Source organism: Mytilus californianus, unplaced genomic scaffold (assembly GCF_021869535.1).
Source record: "Mytilus californianus isolate M0D057914Y unplaced genomic scaffold, xbMytCali1.0.p SCAF_3, whole genome shotgun sequence".
NCBI classification, from domain to species: Eukaryota; Metazoa; Mollusca; class Bivalvia; order Mytilida; family Mytilidae; genus Mytilus; species Mytilus californianus.
The window spans coordinates 8,457,812-8,465,123 of record NW_026262679.1 but is presented as its reverse complement, the minus strand read 5'-3'; positions in this window follow the sequence as shown (position 1 = coordinate 8,465,123).

Genomic DNA, 7,312 nt, shown 5'->3' with positions numbered 1-7,312 from the left:
CACTGGTATTTATTTTAAATTACCGGAAGTAAACATTCTAAGCAGGAAGAAAAACATAACGTAAAACGTGACAGAAAATATAGGAGTCCTCGACTCAAAATGCTTATAACATTAAATTATCGTGACTAAACCAATCTAGACATATTAATTCTTCGAGTTAAGGACTCAGAAGTGTACACTTTCGGGTTCACGCTAAGAATATTGACCCAACGGTAACGTTTTGAACAACACATGACAAAGTTGCGCCATATTTGGCGTTATCGATACAGCTAATAACTTGAAGTAAAACGTACGTTAATTGCTCATTAAAATATTCTCAAAACTAAGAATATAACCTCTGATAACTTATACAAAATCTCAGAATACAAAAGTAACAGTATTTCATTACTTGGGAATCACCAGTGCACACATTTACAACACTGCCCCTCCCCAAGAATATATTTCGTCCTCGAAATATGGAATTGTCAAAATTGACCATTCAAATCAATACTGGTATTCCATTTCACTCTTACATGCAAAAAAAACAATGTTTGCTTCTCTCTTATTTGTCAAAACACGCAAAAACTTAAGCTGGTTTAAACTAAAACATACATTAACAAACTACTGCGCCTTTTAATGTCATTAAAACTAATGTCTGCGTAAACAAACTAATGCGCCTGTTTATAATTAAAAGGCAGTATATACATTTTACTTATATTTCTTTGAATGTATAAATATTTTCTCTTATACTTATATCACACAATTATACAATAAATCATAAAAGAATTTTAATGCTAATGATAATATTCGCTACATAAAATGTCTTAAAAAAACAAAGTCCTATTTTAACAACATAACAGTCTCTTCTTTAACAGCGTATTCTCTCGGCAGTCGCGCCTCGTTGTCGTGGTTCAACATGCATTTCAATATACTATGTTCTTAATATGTGTCATCATCGAAAATATATTATTAAAGTCTATTTTTGCATCCAGTTACAGCACTAATATACTCCATTTAAAGTTCAATATATGATTCTCCATTCTATCAGACGTTAGAATTAAACATCATGAAGCTCTAACTTCTTCTAACGCACCAGGCTGACCATTAGCCGAGAAATGTCCTATCAAGTTCTATACCACAAAGATTCCCCGCGTATAAATATATATACACATTTTCGATACCGATTGACAATACAACATAAGTATAAAAATGAGTACAAAAGTACAACCAATTATAAATATTCATCAGTATTCCCCGAAAAATATCTAAAATGGCGCAGACAGCATACCCATGGTGTAACCAAAATGTATATTGCAATCTAGACTAACCATTAGCCTAAACTTATTCTCGCACCCCAAAAAATATGGCACCTTAAGTATGCTATATTGCCAATATACACCATCGAAAGCAGCTTCCCATCAAAATAGTATTAAACAGCTTTACTGCAATAATACAACAACGCCAATAGGACCAACAAATTCCAGCTGTTTTATAAATAATATCAAATAAAACAATATTAATACCACAATTTTTTCATGTAGTGCGAAAAACTACACATTTCTATGCCTAGTATACTGTATACTCAGTGGATAAACACTAATATTACAAGCCTTCTTAATAAAATAATAATTTGATAAATTACTTTTTACACGTTTATCATTAACAAAAAATCACAAAAATTGGTCTGATATTTGGCCAGTAGGCTAATCTGCTATATAGGCCTAACTAGTTCTGATTATACTGACTAGTAAATCCAAACTGGTTCCCTCCCAAAGGATTAATATTTTCTTGGTTCCCTCTTTTTCCTTTTGAGAAAGGACAATTTTTACTAAAATGTCCCTCTTGGTGGCATGAGTAACATGTATTTGCGTGAACATGACTACTTACTCTAAAAGGATGTGTACTAACTGGACGTGATGTACAAGTGTTGTCAGTACTTGGACCAGCTGCTAACTGTGGGGCCATTAATACCTGGTTATGTTGTTCAATTGAGGTCCTATTAAAGTCTAAACAGCTATTTTGATTGAAATTTTGTGCATTGGTGTTATTTTCAGCCGCATGTTTATCACATGAGCTGCCACCATTATCGTTATTTCTGCTTCTTGCTATATTTGTCTAGTTATAAGCAAATATATACGACGGATACTCTCAAAAATGTAACTACAAGGAATAATAACTATAGTGTTGTCTGTCCTTTATCAGGCCTACGTTCTCCACGGTAAATATTGGTAGCGCAAATGAATAATACGTTGTAGAAAATAATATATTTATTACGGTACAATGAAACAATGTACAATCCATTTTTGGATGGTGACGTTGCCTTGTCACCATCTTATGGTGTTTATATATCTCAATTTGTTCGATTCGCTCGTGTATGTAACAACGTATTTGATTTTTACAAAAGAAATATCTGTACTACTGAAAAAGTATTACACCAGGGTTCTCGATTCATTAACTAGTCAAAACATTTACTAAATTTCATCATCGGTACAAGGACATCATTCGTTAATATAAACTAACATGCAGACATCTTATGTGTTCAGATATTTCACATCCAATCTTGTATGGTAATAGTCTTTACAAAGCAGAAACATGTCGGCATTCACCTCAAAAGCTAACCAAATCTTTAAACAGATATATTCTGAATATAGTAACGATACTGTTGTCAAGTCATTAAGGATTGCATATTTTGGTATCAATATTGATTCACCCATAGGGTCTTTGCATCGGAAATAAACACATTTATTCAAAAACCAGTTGTTGGCATGATACAGGTTATGTTCTTCTCATATATTTTATGATGGTATGATACGAAACCCCTAACGGGAGGGATTGTACTATATTTTCATATGATGAAGACATAATCTTTCAATCAGTTTAGTTAAGGTCTGGAGCTGGCATGTCAGTAACTGCTAGTAGTCCTTTATTAATTTATGTATCATTGTCATTTTCCTTAGTTTCTTTTGTTACCTTTACTGATATTGGACTCAAACTTCTTTTAAACTGAGTTTTACTGTGCGTATCGATGTGTGTTTCTTTATTCTACATTGGCTAGAGGTATCGAAGGAGTGTTGAGATCTCACAAAACATGTTTAACCCTGCCGCATTTTTGCGCCTGTCCCAAGTCATAAGCCTCTGGCCTTTGTTAGTCTTGTATGTTTTTTAATTTTAGTTCATTTATATGTTTTGGAGTTTAGTATGACGTCCATTTTCACTGAACTAGTACACATTTTTATTTAGGGGCCAGCAGAGAAGACCACCTCCGGATGCGGGATTTTCTCGCTGCGTTGAAGACCCATTGGTGGCCTACTGCTCTTTGGCCGGGTTGTTGTCTCTTTCATATTCCCCATTTACATTCTCAATTTTATTGTTGTGTACATGTAATATCATTTATATTTATTGAAAAGTTAAATCACAAAAATACTGAACTCTGATGAAAATTCAAAACGGAAAGTCCCTAATCAAATGGCAAGATCAAAAGCACAAACACATCAAAGTAATGGATAACAAATGTCATATATGAACTGCGACTTTTAATAAAATCTGATGATTGTCCAAAATAAATTAGGAAACACAAAAAAATCAAAACAACACTAAATTACAGATAGCCATAAAACATAAGACAAACAATCAGACAAGCGCAGAACATAAATTAAGACAATCACGAACAAACGAACATAAAGACACGTCGCTCAATCTAACAAAGAAAAACATTATGAAGTACAATGCATCCGACAAACAATAAAATGAACACCACGAAGTGTTTAAATCAAAACCACGACCGAGCAAAGTATATAAATCAAGACCACAAACGAGCATAATATATAAATCATGACCACCAACGACATAGTATATAGAGGTTATCCCGTAACAGTGTGGACTACCGTAATACTTATTTTTATAATAATACTGAATCATTGACCTTTGACTTGTTTGTCCTCGGCAATCGATAAGAATGATTTTACGCTCATTCAGTCTGTCAGAGGCCTTATAGTAGGGATTTAAATAATCACTTGTTTCACATTTCGATACATAAAATTAAACTTTCTGTCAACAAAATTCAAAAGGAATTTGCTTTAAACATTCTTTTCATCATTACACTAAATAGTTTCACTTGAAATAACAATAAATGCGCAGAGCTTATATCATTAAATTATAGAAAAATATATTAAATGTAAATCATGTCCATTTTTATTAGAAAAAAAAATCAAGTTTATGGGGTTATTTCACAAAAAAAACATCTTACATAGAAAAAAATACTTCCACGTTGGGAACACAATAACCTACCGTTTTTTCAATGGAAAAGATTTGTTTGTGAAAAGAGCTCAGGATAACAAAACAAAATGTCTTCCTATTTTTTCGAATGGCACATCATTTGAATCGTTCAGTCATTTAGAAGACTCGTACCGTCAGTTTGCTTTGGATATTCAAGCATATTAGACTATTCAATTGTCTCTATCTAAGTATATGTCTTTATGTCAAGGGGAAACTGGTACAGTTTATTAGTAGCAAAAATAAAAATTGAAAATGAATGAATGAATTAAAAAACAAAAGAACTAACAAATTAACAAAAAGAACCCTATTATTTTTTTCAATTCTTTGTTCATTTTACGGAAATTTGACAATCGCTTCTCCAATTTTACTGGCTTGCTGAAAAGTTCTTGCAGCTACCGTTTTCGGAACCTGGCTTGTCTTTTGAGTTTTTAAGTCTTTTTATTTGTCAATTGGCTGCTTATTTGTGAACAAATATATTTAGTCTGCGTGTTCATCCTTGTGGTTGGGAATTGTCTTTATTTATATTAATAGTATTAGTGGCTATGGTTCGAGTATTTAAACACTTTTTTCATATATATAGCAACGATGTAATTATATGTGAATTTAAACACAGAACAAAAATATTTTGTATCATAAATGTAAACACAAATGAAGAAAAGGTATAAAGATAAATTCTTTTTTCGACAATGTGTTAAAAATTGTGTTGTATGTCATGCAGTTATAAAAAATTGTAAACACATAGTAATCCATCATGCATTGCAACTCATTCAGTTGATTGGTCGGTCAATCGCCCAGAAAAAAATGCATTATTCTGATACATGTATTGGCGGAAGCATTAGAATGTTAAATATTGCATATTCCTATAAGGAAATCAGATTCAGATCCAGTATTTTGAAAAAGAGGGGTGGGGTAGTGCAACGTTAGGAGTAGGACAAGTAAAAAGTCTATGCATTAACCAGGCTTCTCCCCCTCCCTCCCCCCCCTCCCCCCAACACACACACTTAAATCTGACTCTGGAATGTTCCAACCTGTTCATCCATGCATTAGATATTGTGTTCACAATATCTTTGTAGTAGAATAATTAACCAAAAGTCTCATGCTAAACAGATGAATTGTAACACATAGGTTATAACACTTTTACGGGGTTTTGTTATCGTAGTAAACTACAAATTATCAGGTGTTACAGTTCATCAGTTTCTCCGTACCAATGTTAATCAATACGCCTGTAGTATTTTTTTAGAGTTACTTGTTTAAGGCGTTAAGAAACCCTTGGTAACCCCGTATGTAGAAGACCAAGACCGAGCATGATAAATAAATCAAGACTACAACCGAGCGAAGTATAAAAAGGATGACCTCGACCCAGCATAGTATCGAAATTAAGGATTCGACCGACAATAGTATGTAAATCATGGCAACCAACGAGCATAGTAAATAAATCAAGACCACCAACAAGCAAAGTATATAAATTTTGACCACCAAGGATGACAGTATGTAAATCAAGTTCACCAACGAGCATAGTATATAAATAAAAACCACAATTGAACATAATATACAATTCAAGACTACAAACGAGCAGAGCATATAAATCAAGACCACGATCGATCATAGCATATTATTCAAGACTACGACCGAACACGTTATATAAATCAAGACCAAAAACGAACATAGTATATAAATCAAGACTTCGATCTAGCATATTATATAAATTATGACCACCAACGAGCAGAGTATATAAATGAAGACCACCAACGAGCACAGTATAAAAATCATGGCTACGACCGAGCATAGTATATAAAACAAGACCTCGACAAAGCACAGTGTATACATCAAGACTACGACCGAGCATAGTATATAAATAAAGACTACGACCGAACTTATTATATCCATCATAACCATCAAAAAGCATAATATATAAATCATTATCATCAACAAGCTCATTATATAAATCAAATCCACGTCCGACACAGTATATAAATCAAGACCACCGTGATACAAATCAAGACCACCATCGAACAGAGTATATAAATAAAAACCATAACCAAGCAAAGTATATAAATCATGTCGACCAACGAGCATAGTATATAAATCAAGACTACGAGTGAGCATAGTATATAAATCAGGACCATTAACTAGCATAGTATATAAATCAAGACCACCAACGAGCAATTATAGAAATCAGGAACACGAAACAGGATAGTATTTTAAGAAAGACTACGACCGAGCATAGTTTTAAAAAAAGACTACGACCGTGCATAGTATATAAATCAAGACTACGCAAGGCACAGTATATAAATCAAGACTACGCAAAGCACAGTATATAAATCAAGATCACCAACAAGCACAGCATAAAGATCAATACCACCAATGAGCATAATACACAAATCAAGACTACCAACGAGCATAGTATATAAATCAAAATCACAACCAAGCATAGTATATAAATCAAGACTGCAACCGAGCACATTATATAAATCAAGACAATAAACAAACATAGTATATAAACCAAAACCGCGACAAAGCATAGTTTATCAAATTTTGACCACCAACGATCATAGTATATAAATCAAAACAACGACCAATCATAGTATATAAATCAAGACCACAAACAAACAAAGTATACAAATTAAAACAACGACCACCACCGATAATAGCATATAAATCATGACCACCAAGTAGAAAAGTATATAAATTAAGACCACCAACGACCGTGCGAGGGATGTATATCCAGTCAAGGTCGTTAAACACTTCCATTTGTTAGCACAGTATATAAATCGAAACTTTCTACAAACATAATATATAAATCATTATTATCAACATCAGCACAGTATACAAATCAAATCCACGTCCAAGCACAGTATATAAATTATGAACATCAACGAACATGACATGTAAGTTAAGCCACCAACGAGCATAGTATATGAATCAAAACCTCAAACGAGCATTGTATATTAATCAAGACTGCAAACGAGCATAGTATATGAAACAAGACCACCATGGAACATAATATACAAATCAAGACCACGAGGGATCATGATATATAAATCATGACGACAAGCGA